Source organism: Pelodiscus sinensis, chromosome 16 (assembly GCF_049634645.1).
Source record: "Pelodiscus sinensis isolate JC-2024 chromosome 16, ASM4963464v1, whole genome shotgun sequence".
Lineage (NCBI taxonomy): Eukaryota > Metazoa > Chordata > Testudines > Trionychidae > Pelodiscus > Pelodiscus sinensis.
In genome coordinates this window covers 3516106-3531609 of record NC_134726.1, presented here as the reverse complement: position 1 = coordinate 3531609, position 15504 = coordinate 3516106, and the positions used below count along the sequence as shown (strand labels likewise).

The window sequence follows — 15504 nt, the reverse complement described above, 5'->3', positions numbered from 1 at the left end:
TCTACACTACCCTCCTAGTTCGAACTAGGAGGGTAATGTAGGCATACCGCACTTGCTAATGAAGCCCGGGATTTGAATTTCCCGGGCTTCATTAGCATAAGCGGGGAGCCGCCATTTTTAAATCCCCGCTGCTTCGAACCCCGTGTAGCGCGGCTACACGGGGCTCGAACTAGGTAGTTCGGACTAGGGTGCCTATTCCGAACTACCGGTACACCTCGTTTCACGAGAAGTAACGGTAGTTCGGAATAGGACCCTAGTCCGAACTATCTAGTTCGAGCCCCGTGTAGCCGCGCTACACGGGGTTCGAAGCAGCGGGGATTTAAAAATGGCGGCTCCCCGCTTATGCTAATGAAGCCCGGGAAATTCAAATCCCAGGCTTCATTAGCAAGTGCGGTATGCCTACATTACCCCGCTAGTTCGAACTAGCGGGGTAGTGTAGACATACCCTGGGGCTTTAACAAAATAGAGACAAATGTTGTGAAAGTTGGAAACACTGCAACCCATGCAAACACTGCAACAATCTTGTTCATATCAGAATTTCTAGAAGCAAATGTTTCCTTCAGTGTTGAACAACCTGCATCATTCCACCAGACAAAAGTGGAAATGAAGCATGTCATGTTACATCTGTAAGGGGAAAGGGGAAAGAACTTGGTGAATCTATTGAATAGAAATTCATTGCACAATGCCATGCCACTCACTAAAAGCATGTTTGTTACAAGGAGGAGGGAGAAAAACCATTCTTCTCGGCCTCTGAGGACAGGACAAGAAGCAATGGGCTTAATTGCAGCAAGGGAGGTTTAGGTTGGACATTAGGAAAAACTTCCTAACTGTCAGGGTGGTCAAACGCTGGAATAAATTGCCCAGGGAGGTTGTGGAATCCCCATCTCTGGAGATATTTAAGAGCAGGTTAGACAGACACCTGTCAGGGATGACCTATCTAGATCAGTGGTCTCCAACGCAGTGCCCTCAGGCGCCATGGCGCCCGCCGGGCCATTTCTGTGTGCCCGCCGAGTGATCGGGGCCGGCCCTGTCTCCGGGTGCGTGGCGCATGGTCGGGGCCGGCCCCGGGCGCGCAGTGGTTAGGTGGCCCCACCCCTGGGTGCACAGCGCGAGATCTGTGCCAGCCCCGGGCATGCAACACATGGGCAGCCCTGACCCCGGGTGAGCGGCGCGAGGGCTGTGCCAGCCCCGGGCTTGCAGCGTAGGGGTGTCATCGACCTGGGCGCGCAGCACATGGGTGGCCCCACCACCGGGCTCATGGGCGCTGCCAGCTCCCAGGTGCCCGGCGTGTGAGCAGCCCCGCTTGGTGCTTGGTCCTGCTGTGAGGGCAGGAGACTGGACCTGATGTCCTCTGAGGACCCTCCCAGTTCTACTATTCTAGGATTCCATGATCACCCCAAGAAGCCCTGCATTCGCTAAAATCACCACCAGCCTAAAGACACTCCTGTAATGGCACATGCATCCACCCCTTCTCTCACCAGCCAACCTCCCTCCTCAAACTATAGCAGACTGTGTCATGGGCTGGCTGGCCCCTTGAAAGGGATCAGGGCCCAGTGTACTTGTGGCAGACTTCTTTAAGGAGACAAGGCCCTCTCAGCCCACCTCTCAGCCCACCGTAAGGTGATCGGTTGGCAGCTAACTGACTAGCAAGTACAGGGACCTGATAAAAACGACCAGAGATTGGCTAGGAAGAGGAGGCTTGTTAGAGATGCTCCCAAGGGCCAGAGCAGGAGAACTCAGTGGGAAAGGCATTGGGGGAGGGACTTCCCAGACAGCTGCAGAAGGCCCCGCATGCAGCCCGAAAAGAGCTGCTGTCATGGGAAGGCCCTGCAGTGGTTCTGGCTCCTGGCAGGAATCAACATTGTGTGTGCCGGCCCTCTAGGGAAAGGGCCTGACACGGGACAGATAGGCCCAGGGGAGAGGGATGAATGTAGGCAGAGTCCACTTTGCTGCTAACCGGGTGCAGATATTCTGATGGACCTGTTAAACTTTTAGTTAATAAATCAGACCCTCAGAAGGGGGCGACGCATAAAAGCCTTGGTGGACTTGCTGATGACCCAGCAGGAGGCACTTGCAGAGCAAACGTGGCAAGAGAGAACAGCACGTGGCATAGCTAGCAGGAGCCCAAGACCATCCTGTCATCAAGGAGGTGGCAAGACGTCGACAGGGACCTCTACTGCTCTTGGCGGTGCGACGTCTGACCTCCCAGGCTGGCAGATGGAGCAACAGTCATGACTCCACGAGCTCTGGTCCTGGGTTTGGCCAAGGATCTAGCACCTAGCGGGACAGGCCTGGCCTCACGAACACTGAACGGGAAGGAGACATGCTCCTGCCAACTGGACATGCAGACTGTGGGCCCCAGGGTAGGTAACTGGCTCTGCCCCTGGAGTAACAGACACTATAAGTGGTACCTCCCTAAACTGGGACTCTGGTCCAGCAACATCCATGGTCCAGCAGGTCACTGCTTCTTTCCCGACTGCTTCCTCCCATTCCTGGTTCAGCCTCGCTCTGGGCAGACCAGCTCCAAACCCTCCTCCCAGGGAGCGACTGCCATTTCCCAGCAGCCTCTTCTGTGTGCTACCAGCTTCCTGGTTTTATTAGCTCTGCCTCTTCCTGCCCAATTGAACTTGCCTGCACTCAAGTCTTTGCTCCTTGGCTCTCCCTTCAGATGCAGCCTGTGGGGTTAATAGACTGACCTATGTGGCCACTTTAACCCCTTCCAGTACTGTGTGAGGTGGGTAACCCATCACAATCCCTTTTAATGTAGTCACTTTTTCAGTTTCATTCACTGCCTTGGGTTGGTGCGTTGAGAGGATGAACAGAAGTACCTGATCTAGGTTCTCTACAACAAATTAATTTGCATACCTTATTTTTCTCCTCTGAATGTCAACACTTATGAGCCTCCTGTGAGTTTTTCCAAGCCTCTAATGGTTCTTCTCACACATACAGAATGGAAAGTGACTGTCTAGGAAGGAGTACGGCAGAAAGGGATCTAGGGGGTTATAATGGACCACAAGCTAAATATGAGCCAACAATGTGACGATGTTGCAAAAAAAGCAAACATGATTCTGGGAAGCATTAACAGGTGTGTTCCGAGCAAGACACGAGAAGGCATTCTTCCGCTCTACTCTGCACTGATTAGGCCTCAGTTGGAGTATTGTGTCCAGTTCTGGGCACCACATTTCAAGAAAGATGTGGAGAAATTGGAGAAGGTTCAGAGAAGAGCAAGAAAAATGATTAAAGGTCTAGAGAACATGACCTATGAAAGAAGACTGAAAGAATTGGGCTTGTTTAGCTTGGGAAAGAGAAGATTGAGAGGGGACATGATAGCGGTTTTCAGGTATCTAAAAGGGTGTCACAAGGAGGAGGGAGAAAACTTGTTCTTCCTGGCCTCTGAGGATAGAGCAAGAAGCAATGGACTTAAACTGCAGCAAGGGAGGTTTAGTTTGGACATTAGGGAAAAGTTCCTAACTGTCTGGGTGGTTAAACACTAGAATAAAGTGCCTAGGGAGGTTGTGGAATCTCCATCTTTGGAGATATTTAAGAGTAGGTTGGATAAATGTCTATCAGGGATGGTATAGACTGTACTGGGTCCTGCCTTGAGGGCAGGGGACTGGACTTGATGACCTCTCAAGGTCCCTTCCAGTCCTAGTATTCTATGATTCTTACTTCTCTCCAAACGCTTCTAATTTCTGCTACATCGGGTTTTTTTTAGCTAGGGTACCTAGAACTAAATAATATCTAGCTCTTATCTAGCACTACAAAGGAGATCACTATCATAATCCCCATTATATAGATGGGAAAACTGAGGCATGGGGTGGTAAAGAATGCAATATTTCAGATAAGGGCATATTACTGATTAATGTGATGACATAGTCTCCATCACATTCCTTACGCAGCCTAAGATTTTGTTTGTTTACAACTGTCGCCCATGAAGTACAGTTTTCACTGATCTGTCCAGGCTCACACCCAACTCTCTTTTTTGAGATGCTGCAATTAATTTAGAACCCAGTGAGGTGGACAAGTAGTTCAAATAATTCCTTTCAATGTGCCTTTCTCTTTATCTATCAGCACCGCATTTCATCTGTCCTGGAGTTGTTCATTTGCATAGCTTTGCTACATCCTATTGAAATTCCCATAGCCTTTCTGGACTTTGCTGTCACCCCATGATTTTTCCCTGGCACTGCTCACTCACTTTTACATCATTGATAAATAGATCGACACAGACGATAAACAGCCACCAATCCTAGGGGAGGGCTGTGTGAAATCACTTTTTCCATGATGAAAACCGATCATTTAGTCCAACTCTTGTTTTGTCCAGATCTGTTTCATGCCGTGCACTGCAGAGTAAGAGTGTGTGAATAGCAGTGTGCAAAATGCTACGCCATCACGCGCCTGTGGGTGAGGGTCCAGGTTTGCACTAACGTACACATTTTAAGTTCAGAACTGTGGTGTCCACATGGGAGGATTAGGGTAGCGGTTTGATGTGCAATGCCACTCACACCATTTTACTCTGATCTACTGGGCAGAGCAGACATGCCCTCTGTTCCCTTAATAGCCAATAGGATACACTGAAAGCCCAATTTAATTGATGTACTATTTTGCTGAAATGCTCAGAGGAGCACAATAGATTGGTGAGGCATGCTTTTTGTCTGGGCAGAAATCTTTCTGATTAGCCCTTCTGCTGGGTAGGTAGGTTTCTGCAATTCTGGTTTTAATTGTTTCACCCGCATAGTTGTTACTGAAGTAAGGCTTGTTGGTTTCTAATTCCCAGAATCCCCCCTGGCACCTTCTTTAAAAGCTACAATTATCTGGTGTGTCTGGTATGGAAGCTGAATTAAATGAGCTGTTTAATTCATTTCCATTCTTAGCTCATTCATAACACTGGTACGAGTACCACACAGTCCTTGTGCCCTCCTGCATTTCCCAGCACCTCTTTCCTTACCTTAGTCTCAAAGGTATGTCTACACTGATGGGGGCGTGTAGAATACAGGCATTGCACGTGTAGCTACATGGCATATCAAGAGGCAGCAGGGATACAGCGGGCAACATCCCTGCCAAAAATAGCTGTGTACACAGAAGACGTGGGAGGCACTGGTTGGGTGTGAAGAGTCATGTAGGGTACATATCCTGGGGGTTCCGGCATGTAGGGCAGGCTGTGTGTCTAAGTCATGCCTCCCTGTCTACACTGCTACTTATAGCCGCACTCACTGCGTGTTCTGTGCTCGACAGAAGTGCAGGCATACCTAAAAGCACCTTGTCTTGAGTCCCTGACAAGAGCAGCTCCATGATAAGTATGTCCCAAGCATCCTCAGTGGTGAGGACCGATGGACAGAAATTGTTACATTCATGGAATGCTCTTTCTGGAAGGTTACAGTGTAACACGACGTCACTTCTTAAAATCCAGAAGCTTGTGTACCAGAACCAAACCAAAGGCAGAGAGAGACACATCTCTCCCTCCTTGCCCATGGCTGCTCTTCACAGACTGATTGCTGAAAGACGCAGTTAGCACTCTCTCTACAAAGCCACCACGCCTGCAAGCAGGACCAGGAAACCCTTTCGGATGCAAACCTTGTAATTGTCACAGACTTCCATTCACCACAGAAATCCTTTACCTCCTCTGCAGTGTCCCTATCGTCAGTAACTGCTCCCTTTACAAATCAATTCACAGATTTCCTGCCTCTGACATTTGATCCTCTGAACTTCATTTTATTCACTGCCTGCCATCACTTTCGGTCTAGTCTGCTGGCTTCATGACAGCTGACTTTCTGTTCTGAAGGGCACTTGTTTGGCTCAGATAAAACCACTTGAACCTTCCCATTTAGCTGTGCTAGTTTAGTTCTTGCCTTCTGGATTCTTGTTGTGTTCTGAGCTTTGTTCAATATCTGGGACTCCCTGATGGTACCACATGTTTCCATCACCTCCAAGGTGAGCTTAAACATGTTCATTGGCCTAACTTTTGACTTTAGGGCATCAGATTAAGTTTTTTTTAAATCTCCATTCTACAGGTTAGTGTCCACACACTAGATCCGTGGTGTCCAACCAGTTCTCAAGCAGTAGCCACTATAGCATATGGATAGCATGTTGAACACCATGGCAGATGTTCATATGTTCCCTATGGGGGACACTGAATGTCACTAGGTTATGACCACTGTTGTGTAGTGCGCAACAGCTCTAGTTACTGTTTGAATCAAGGTCTATGAGTTACATGGGATCACATCAAGAATAGCTTGTTACCTTGTGTGTTTGGGTATGTCTACACAGCAAAGTTATATCGAAATAACAGCCGTTATTTCTAAATAACTGTGCTAGCGTCTACACAGCAGACGGCTTATTTCGAAATATGTAAACCTCATTCTACGAGGAATAGCACCTATTCCGAAATAGCTATTTTGGAATAGGCGCTGTGTAGACAGGGAATAGGGGCTATTTCAAAAGAGGAGACCTCCAGCCCTTCCCCGGGTGCCCTGCTGGCTGCTCTGACCACAAACAGGAAAACTCTTCTCCTTCCCCCACAGAAGGAGGGCCAGGAGTCAGAGGAGGCCAGCGTCACCACCCAGCTGAGCCAGGACCCCCAAGCCGTCCCTGCGGACCTGTCCCAGGCATCATCCGAGGCCAGGGACAGAACATCATGTTAGTGCTAGCACTGTCCCCTTATGCAGGGGGAAGGCTTGGGAGAGGTGGGGGGCGAGGGACAGTGCGCCTGGGCCTTGCTGGCCTTGGATCACACAGCAGCCTGTGCTCGTGTGAGCATGTGCTGTGCCACTCCTGGGCACATGGCCCCAGCTGGCTGCCACACAGGGGCCTTGGCCTGGTAGCCACAAGGGTGTGTGGAGAGAAACGACATGCTCCTGACCCTGGGATGGGACACGGCAAGATGCTCTCCCTCCACAAGCCCCTTTTCAAGGAGGCAGGGGACATCCCTCCCCCCACACCAAAATACAGCACAGGGGCATGGGCGCAGTCTCAGGGCAGCTCCACTCCCAGGGATAGCAGGGCCCCCTAGACATGGTCTGTGTTCAAGCACTTTGGCTCTGATGGCAAGGAGAACTGTCGTCCTCGCCTTGCAGAGCAGGGCTGGGAGTCAGGCACTGTGTTCTCAGGGATGACTGACCATTTGTCCTTGTTCTCCACAGCCGGACGAGCTGCGAGTGGCGGGCGCACCACACCACCAGGCACATCCACACCCGAGGGCTCCGCAGGCCCACGTGTCCAATGGATGAATACCAGTGGCAGCACCTGGGGGCCCTGCGAGCCCTGCACCTCACCCTTGACCACTGGGTCGAAGATCTGCAGCTCCGGTGGGAGAGGTGGCAGAAGCAGCTTGCTCAGGGTCATGCCATCTGCGCCCGTCTACAGACCCTGGTGCAGAGCTTACTGCCCCCTGCTGCTCCAGCCTCTGCTACCTCCCCAGCAATCGCTCCTCCTCCCGCTCCCTCTCCCCTACTCCTGCTTCTCCCTCTATACCCCCCCGGGGAAGCCGAGGCCTCGGCACTGCTCTGACCCTGAGCTTCTCTTCCCCCTTCTTGCTCCCTCCTCCCAAGTTTCCCCCTCCCCTCTCCCACCCTCTCTCCTCCCCTCTCCGTCCTCCTTTCCCCAGTCTCACCCGAGTTTCATTTCCCACCCAGTTTGGTTCAATAAACAGAGTTCAGTTTGTTAAAAACCCATCTTTATTTTCCATGAGGAACAGGGGGAAGGCAGGGGGAAGTGGAAGGATGTGAGGGAAGAGTGAAACAAGCCCCCAGTAGGGTGGACCAGGGAGCACTGTTACTGGTCCTCTGGGTGGAAGCTCTCCCACAGGGCCTCCCGGATGCCGTCAGCCCCCCGATAGCCTCCCAGCCTGGCAGAAAGACCTCCCTCTTCCGCTCACACACATTGTGCAGCACACAACACGCCACCACGTGCAGAATATTCCACTCAGAGGTCCAGGTGGGTGACGAGGCATCTAAAATGGGCCTTCAGCTGCCCGAAGGCACCCTCGACCACGATGAGGGCCCTGCTGAGTCTGGCATTAAATGCCTGTTGGGAAGGGTTGAGGTGTCCCGTGTCGGGCTTCATCAGCAGGGCTGTAGGAGATAGGCTGCATCCCCCACCAGGCAGACAGACGTGTCCACATTTCTGACTGTGATGTGGCGGTCAGGGAAGAAAGTCCCGGCGTGCAGCCTCTGGCACACAGAAGAGTTGTGGTAGACCCGCGCATCGTGTGCTTTGCCCAACCAGCCAACATTAATGTCCACAAAGTGGCCCCGGTGGTCAGTCACGGCCTGCAAGATCACTGAAAAGTATCTCTTCCAGTTGATGTACATGGAGGCTTGGTGGTCCGGGGCATGGATAGGGATCTGTGTCCCGTCAATAGCCCCCCTGCAGTTAGGGAAGCCCAGGGCACCAAACCCCTTGATGATGGCATTGACATCTGCCAGGGAGATGATTCGGCGAAGCAAGACAGTGTTGATCGCCCTGACCACCTGCAGGACACACAAAGCCCGACAATCACAGGGGCGGCAGGGTGCCTAAGAACATAAGAATGGCCATACTGGGTCAGACCAAAGGTCCATCCAGCCCAGTACTCACTCTGCCGACAGTGGCCAATGCCAGGTGTCCCAGAGGGAGGTAATGGTCAAGCGATCTCTCTCCTTCCATCCATCTCCACCCTCTGACAAACAGAGGCTAGGGACACCATTCCTTACCCATCCTGGCTAATAGCCATTGATGGACTTAACCTCCATGAATCTATCTAGTTCTCTTTTAAACCCTGTTATAGTCCTGGCTTTCAAAACCTCCTCAGGCAAGGAGTTCCACAGATTGACAATGCGCTGTGTGAAGAACTTCCTTTTATTTGTTTTAAACCTGCTGCCCATTAATTTCATTTGGTGGCCTCTAGTTCTTATATTATTGGAACAAGTAAATAACTTTTTCTTATTCACTTTCTCCACTCCACTCATGATTTTATAGATCTCTATCCTATCCCCCCTCAGTCTCCTCTTTTCCAAGCTGAAAAGTCCCAGTCTCTTTTCTCTCTCCTCATATGGGACCCATTCCAAACCCCTAATTATTTTAGTTGCCCTTCTCTGAACCTTTTCTAATGCCAGTATATCTGTGAGATGAGGAGACCACATCTGTACGCAGTATTCAAGTTATGGGCAATGTCTCTGTCTTATTCTATATCCCATTTTTAATATTCCTAACATCCTGTTTGCTTTTTTGACTGCCTCTGCACACTGCATGGACATCTTCAGAGAACTATCCACAATGACTCCAAGATGTCTTTCCTGATTAGCTGTAGCTAAATTAGCCCCCATCATATTATATGTATAGTTGGGGTTATTTTTTCCAATGTGCATTACTTTAAATTTATCCACATGAAATTTAATTTGCCATTTTGTTGCCCAATCACTTAGTTTTGTGAGATCTTTTTGAAGTTCTTCAAAGTCTGCTTTGGTCTTAACTACCTGGAGCAGTTTCGTATTGTCTGCAAACTTTGCCACCTCACTATTTCCCCCTTTCTCCAGATCATTTATGAATAAGTTGAATAGGATTGGTCCTAGGACTGACTCTTGGGGAGCACCACTAGTTACCCCTCTCCATTCTGAAAATTTACCATTTATTCCTACCCTTTGTTTTCTGTCTTTTAACCAGTTCTCAGTCAATGAAAGGATCTGCCCTATTATCCCATGACCATTTAATTTACGTAAGAGCCTTTGGTGAGGGGGACCTTGTCAAAGGCTTTCTGGAAATCTAAGTACACTGTATCTACTGGATCCCCTTGTCCACATGTTTGTTGACCCCTTCAGAGAACTCTAATAGATTAGTAATATGATTTCCCTTTACAGAAACCAAGTTGACTTTTGCCCAACAAATTATGTTCTTCTAGGTGTCTGACAATTTTATTCTTTACTATTGTTTCAACTAATTTGCCCGGTACTGACATAGACTTACTGGCCTCTAATTGCCGGGATCACCTCTAGAGCCCTTTTAAAATATTGGCATCACATTAGCTATCTTCCAGCCTGAGAGTTCTCCCCTCTCCCCTCTAATCCCCTGCTCCCCCACGCACCAGGAGCAGCCCCAGCAATCCTGGCCATTGCAGGCAGGCCTTTGTGCGGCTGGGACAGAACAAACTCTCCCGGGGAGGGGACTTACACCACCTCCATTCTGCCCTCCCCCTAGGTAGCCCATTCCCTCCTTCTATCCCCCTTATGGGACAGTCACCCGAGATTGCCATACCTGCATGAGCACAGCCCCGATGGTGGATCTCCCCACACCAAACTGGTTCCCCACAGATTGGTAGCTATCTGGCGTGGAAAGCTTCCAAAGGGCGATGGTAACATGCTTGTGGAGGGGAATGGCGGGCCTCATATGTATGTCCCGTCACCTCAGAGCAGGGGCGAGCCACTCGCAGAGTTCCAGGAAGGCGTCCTTCCTCATCCTGAAGTTCTGGATCCATTGTTGGTCTCCCCAGCATTCTAGGACTATGTGGTCCCACCATTTCCAGATGCCAGATGTGGCGGGGCACTCTGGCATCCAGGTGCTGCAGCTGCTCCTCCACATACCCCAGGAGGGTCTGGAAGAAGGCCTGGCGGTTGGGTTGCTGCAGCTCCTGAGAGACAGCCTGCAGAAAGTGCTGCCAGACTTGCAGCAACATGTCCAAGAGCAGCAGAGTGCGCAGGGGCAACTCCAGTTCCATGTTGGAGAGTGCTGTGGTGTCCTGAGTGAGGGCAACCAGAGCATGCAGAGAACAAACGCTTTGCTGTCCCTCAGAGAGGTAGGCAAGCAAGCTGGGAAACCTGAGAACCAGCTGTCCATGGGGGGCTCCTTTAAGCACGAGCCCCAGATAGTCGCAGGCAGGAGACACACGCGGTAACTCCTGACCTGATGCCCTGCCAGAACTGGTTCCGGCCAGCCTTAAATGCGACTCAGCATCCAATCAGTGTGGACGCACTATTTTGAAATAGCAAAAGGCTATTTCAAAATGCATTTTGTGTGTAGATGAGTTATTTCGAAATAAGATATTTCAAAATAATGCTGTAGTGTAGACATACCCTTTGAGAGCTAGCTGTCCCCCCCCCCAAAAAAAAACCCCAATTGTTTTGAGTGCTGAGAAACTGACTCCCTAAACCACACACAGCTGTAAATCCAGGGGGTATGCAGATTGTCCAAATCATCCATTATTAGCAGGTGACTAGACTTAGTTGTTTCTTTGAGCCCTCTCAATATTGGACAATCGATATCTTTTTCCTGATCATCGGGCAGGTAGCATAACCCGACCACAACATTTGCATTCTTCATACGAGCCTAATGCTTTTTCTAACAAAAGCTTCATTATTGAATTGTTAATGCTGCTATTTTTTAACGAATACACTCAGCAGCATTACCCTCGCCTCACCTATTTGATGCACAGAATAATTGCAGTGCACAAGGCCAACACGAGGTGGGGATAGAGGTCTGAACATTCTCTGTGGGTCTGGAGCACCCAGGGAATGTGGCTTCTTAGCCAGGAATATTAAGACTGGGTCATACATCTCAGCTACTCTCACATCCCTCCCTGCTTTGCTTGGGTTGGATTTGTGATTCTCGGTGGATCCAAATCTATTTTCTGTCTAGTATCTCTCCACAGAGAGGCATAGAGGAGGGACTCAACAAAGACACAGCTGATTTAAATATGCTCCACAGGGACAAAACCTTCGCTTGGTTTCAAATACTTGCGTTTGCTTTGCAGGTTTTCTCCCGACACCTTCAAACAGAGCTCAGCAGACCACTTAATTCTTCAGTCCAGATCTCCCGCCATTGCTGCTTCCACTGAAACTGCCCGACATGCGCTCTGAACACAACCAGAGTTGTGAAGGCGCAACCCCCTCCATCAGCTGTAAGAGAAACAGACTTCCTGCGATGGGGTGTCTCCACCTGGCAGGGGTGAGGCACTGCACTGGACGCAGGAGCCGCAACTCCTCGCCTCTGGAGGGCAGCGCAGCGAGCATTCGAAAGGGAGCTGCTCCGCTCAGTCTGGCCCGAGCCAGGAGGGGATGCAGGCTGGATACACTAGCCTCCTGCAGAGAAGTTGCTGGGACTTCAAGCTGTAGGGAACAGGCCTCAGCCAAGTCACTATAGGCCCTTTAATGGCGGGAGCAGAGGACAAGCCCTATCCCAGATCCTAGCGCATAAATGTCAACCTACCGATTCACCTTCCTAAGACCAGGGCAGTCGGCCCAAAGGTGCAGGCCATTTACTAAGAACTCCCTGACACCAGTCCAAGAATAGCACAAGCATGTCTGGCTGGCTGAGCTGCTGTGAGCAGGCCCAAGGTAAGAACAGGCATGTCTGAACAAGTCACTGCTGAACGAGCCTGAACCAGTAATTGCTGAAACAACTAATTATTGTGAGTCTGTTTATAGACAACAAGGGAGGCAGAGTCACGGTGAATTGATATGCTTCCCTGACATGATCTGCACAGTGATTGGTCTTTACATGCTAGAAGCTTAGATGTTAGTGGCCAGAAAACATGTACACAAAGTTGTGGAACGGTCTAGTAGGCAGCGCGATGTGGAATTGTGGTGCCTGGACAAAGAGCTGTTACATGCCCAATAAAGTCAGCTGCGTGATGAGCTGGAGTCTTCTGGCTGAGCTGGAGGTCTGGATGAAGCTTTTTCTCAGAGCAGGACACAATGTTCTGGGTAAGCTGAGTGGCCAAGTCTCAGAGGGGACCCTAGCAAAGGACACCTGCTGACCTCAACCACTGTAGGGGGGAGGGTCTAAGCTAGCAGAGATCCAGCAGGTACAGGTGTGTGCTCATAATGGCCGACGTGGTGCTGAAAGATGTTGCTAAGTACAGTACACACAGAGTGATCAGATGCCCCAATTTTATAGGCACAATCCTGATATTTGGGTCTTATATAGGTGCCTCTAATTCCGCCCCCCCCCCCCCCCACTTCCCTGTCCTGATTTTTCAAACTTGCTGTCTGGTCACCCTATGTACACAGGAAAACAATGCACTAGCATGGAGGTCACAGAGATGTGGCTGGAACCTTGTAAGTCTGCCTTGGAGGGGAGCAGCCATAACTGCATGGAGAATGGCCCAAAAGCCCACTTCCCTTACCAGAGCGATGATGGAGCCAGTAAGTCCCTGGGGCTGAGACACGTTTTGGGGAATGGTGAGAGACAGTGCAGACATCATAGAATCATAGAAGATGAGGGTTGGAAGAGACCTAGGAAGACATCTGTTCCGATCCCCTGCTCAAAGCCGGACCAACCTCAACTAACTCATCCCAGCCAGGGCTTTGTCAAGTTGGGATTTAAAAGTTTCTAAGGTTTGAGATTCCACCCCTTCCATAGGGAACCCATCCCAGTGCTTCCCCAGTGCCCCCCTTATTTCATAGAGGGCCAAGGGATCTTTCGGAAAAGGCTTTATTTTCTGCAAGATCAGCGTCGAGACTGGCGCTTTTCTCCGGCAAAGCTCCGTACCAAAAAAAAGTGGCAGCCATTTTTATGCTAATGAAGTGGGGGAGATTTAAATCCCGGCTTCATTAGCAATTGCGATACGTCTAATTAACATCCCTTTTACGAAAAAGGGATGTAGTCTAGATATAGCCTAGGTGTGGCCTCACCAGTGCTGAATAGAGGGGAATAATCACTTCCCTCCATCTGCTGGCAATGCTCCTACTACTTCTGCTCATCACCCCAAATGCTGTCTGCTCTCAGCAGACAAAGTATCCATCTTATTGGAGTTGCGTTGTAGCCAGCTCACTTTCTGCTGGATCTCAGAGACAGCGGTCTGGGGTAATGGGGAGGAGACATAGAATTGAGTGCTGCTGGTGTATGGGTGACGTAGCAACCCACAATGCAGGGGTGGGCAATAATTTTTTATGGGGGTGGTCATTCCAAGGTTTTAGTATGTGGTTAAGAGCGCCAGTTTTCTATGGAGGGTGTGTGGGGTCTGGAATGGAGGCTCAGTGCTGAGGGGAGCTCAAGGTAGGGTAGTGGTGTGCAGGAAAGGCTGTGGGGTCTGAGAGAAGTTTGGGTGAGGGATGCGCTTGTAACCTGGGGAAGGGGGTTGAAGTGCAGGAGAGGATTCTGGCTTGGGGGAGGGGTGCAGGGCCAGGGAGGGAGTTGTGACCTGGAGACGGTGGGTAGAGAGGTATTGGGTGGTGACCTGGAGCAGGAGGGGTTGGTAACCTGGGTCAGGGAGTTGGGTGGAGGGGGAGGGGTGTCAGAGGCAGGCTCTGGCCGGGAGGCACTTACCTAGGCAGCTCCCGGCCAACAGCCCCCTCGTCCTCCTCCTGATCTCCCCCAGCCAGCTCCGTTCCCCCGACCCCCTCCTGGCCAGACTTGCTTCCCGCTGGCTGATCCCCCCGTCCCCCTGATCTCTCCCGGCCAGCCCTGCTGCCTCCGCCCTGCTTCCCGCCAGCCCCGCTCCCTTCATGGCTGGGGTCCCCCCCCCATCTGAGATCAAGCGTGTCCGGTATTTTTTCTGAAGCCAGCTGGTAACCCTGACAGCCACATTTGGGACAGGCTAGATGAGAGCATAAAAAATCTGGACAATCAGGAGAATGGGGATGTGTGGGACTGCATCGCCATCTAGCGGCCACAGGAGGAATCGCCTGCTTCTGACCCCGGTTGGTGGGCTCACATGGGAAAAAGGGGGGAAGAATGGGGCTCTACTGCACCCCTCAGCACCTGTACTGACTCCACCTGACAGGGCACCTCATATTCTACACTGCTGCTAGCGACACTCTCCCATGGCTCACAGCTCCCCAGCCATGGGGCACACCCAACTGCCAGAGAGACTGAGGAACTGCTCAGAGCCAACCAACGGCGAGAAGCAGAACAATTCCCCAAGCAGACAACTGGTTCTGGCTCATTTCCTGGGCCTTAAAGAGAATAATAAAAGTCTTGCGTCTCCTCCCTGTTGTCGGCCTCCCCAGCTCATCCAATCTGCACAGAGGCTCTGAGAGGCAGGAAGCTATGGGGAAAGAGAAACAAAAAAGACACATTCCAATGTCCCCAGTGGTAACAAAGGAAAAGGTCTAGGTGGGAAAATAGTTCTCCCATTTAACTTAGTGTTTCCCATGCCTCACATTTGGCCAGCTCCAGGTGGATCAGGCTGCATCGGCACCAGACATCTCACAGGCACTTACTTTCTCCACAGGAACGTCTGTCATTTGGCGCATAGGAGTTCTGGGGAAGGAGAACACTCCAAAGAGGCTCCTCGTGCTCACGTTTGTTACCTTGAATTCTCTCTCAGTCCTCAAAGGCAGACCCCAAGAACAAGACTCCCTGCAGCAAAGCCATTAGGGTCCCTGAGATTGTTCCTGCCCTGCAGCCTGTCCCAGCTGGCTGCTGCCATGGACTCTCTGTGAGGTCATCACCTCCCAAAGTCCTTTAACCAATAAGCTGAGGTACTGCAATAGGCCTTGTGATGTCACTGCCACACCCAGCTCTGACCTGGCCAGCCCCTTCACATGGTTGAGCTGCTTCCCCTGTATCAGCCTCACTCACTCAGGGCTCGTCTAC

General features: G+C 50.8%; 1 protein-coding gene across 1 annotated transcript in view; it reads right to left on the bottom strand.

Annotated features, from left to right (window-relative positions):
* Window positions 1-15264, bottom strand: part of CREBBP (CREB binding lysine acetyltransferase) — a 178688-nt gene extending 163424 nt beyond the window's left edge. The window contains exons 1-2 of the mRNA XM_075899108.1: window positions 15129-15264; window positions 11704-11861 (exon numbers count right to left, since the gene is read on the bottom strand). The gene's annotated coding sequence lies outside the window, so the exon portion shown is untranslated. The remainder of the gene's footprint in view (window positions 1-11703; window positions 11862-15128) is intronic.
* Between the last annotated feature and the right edge of the window lie 240 nt (window positions 15265-15504).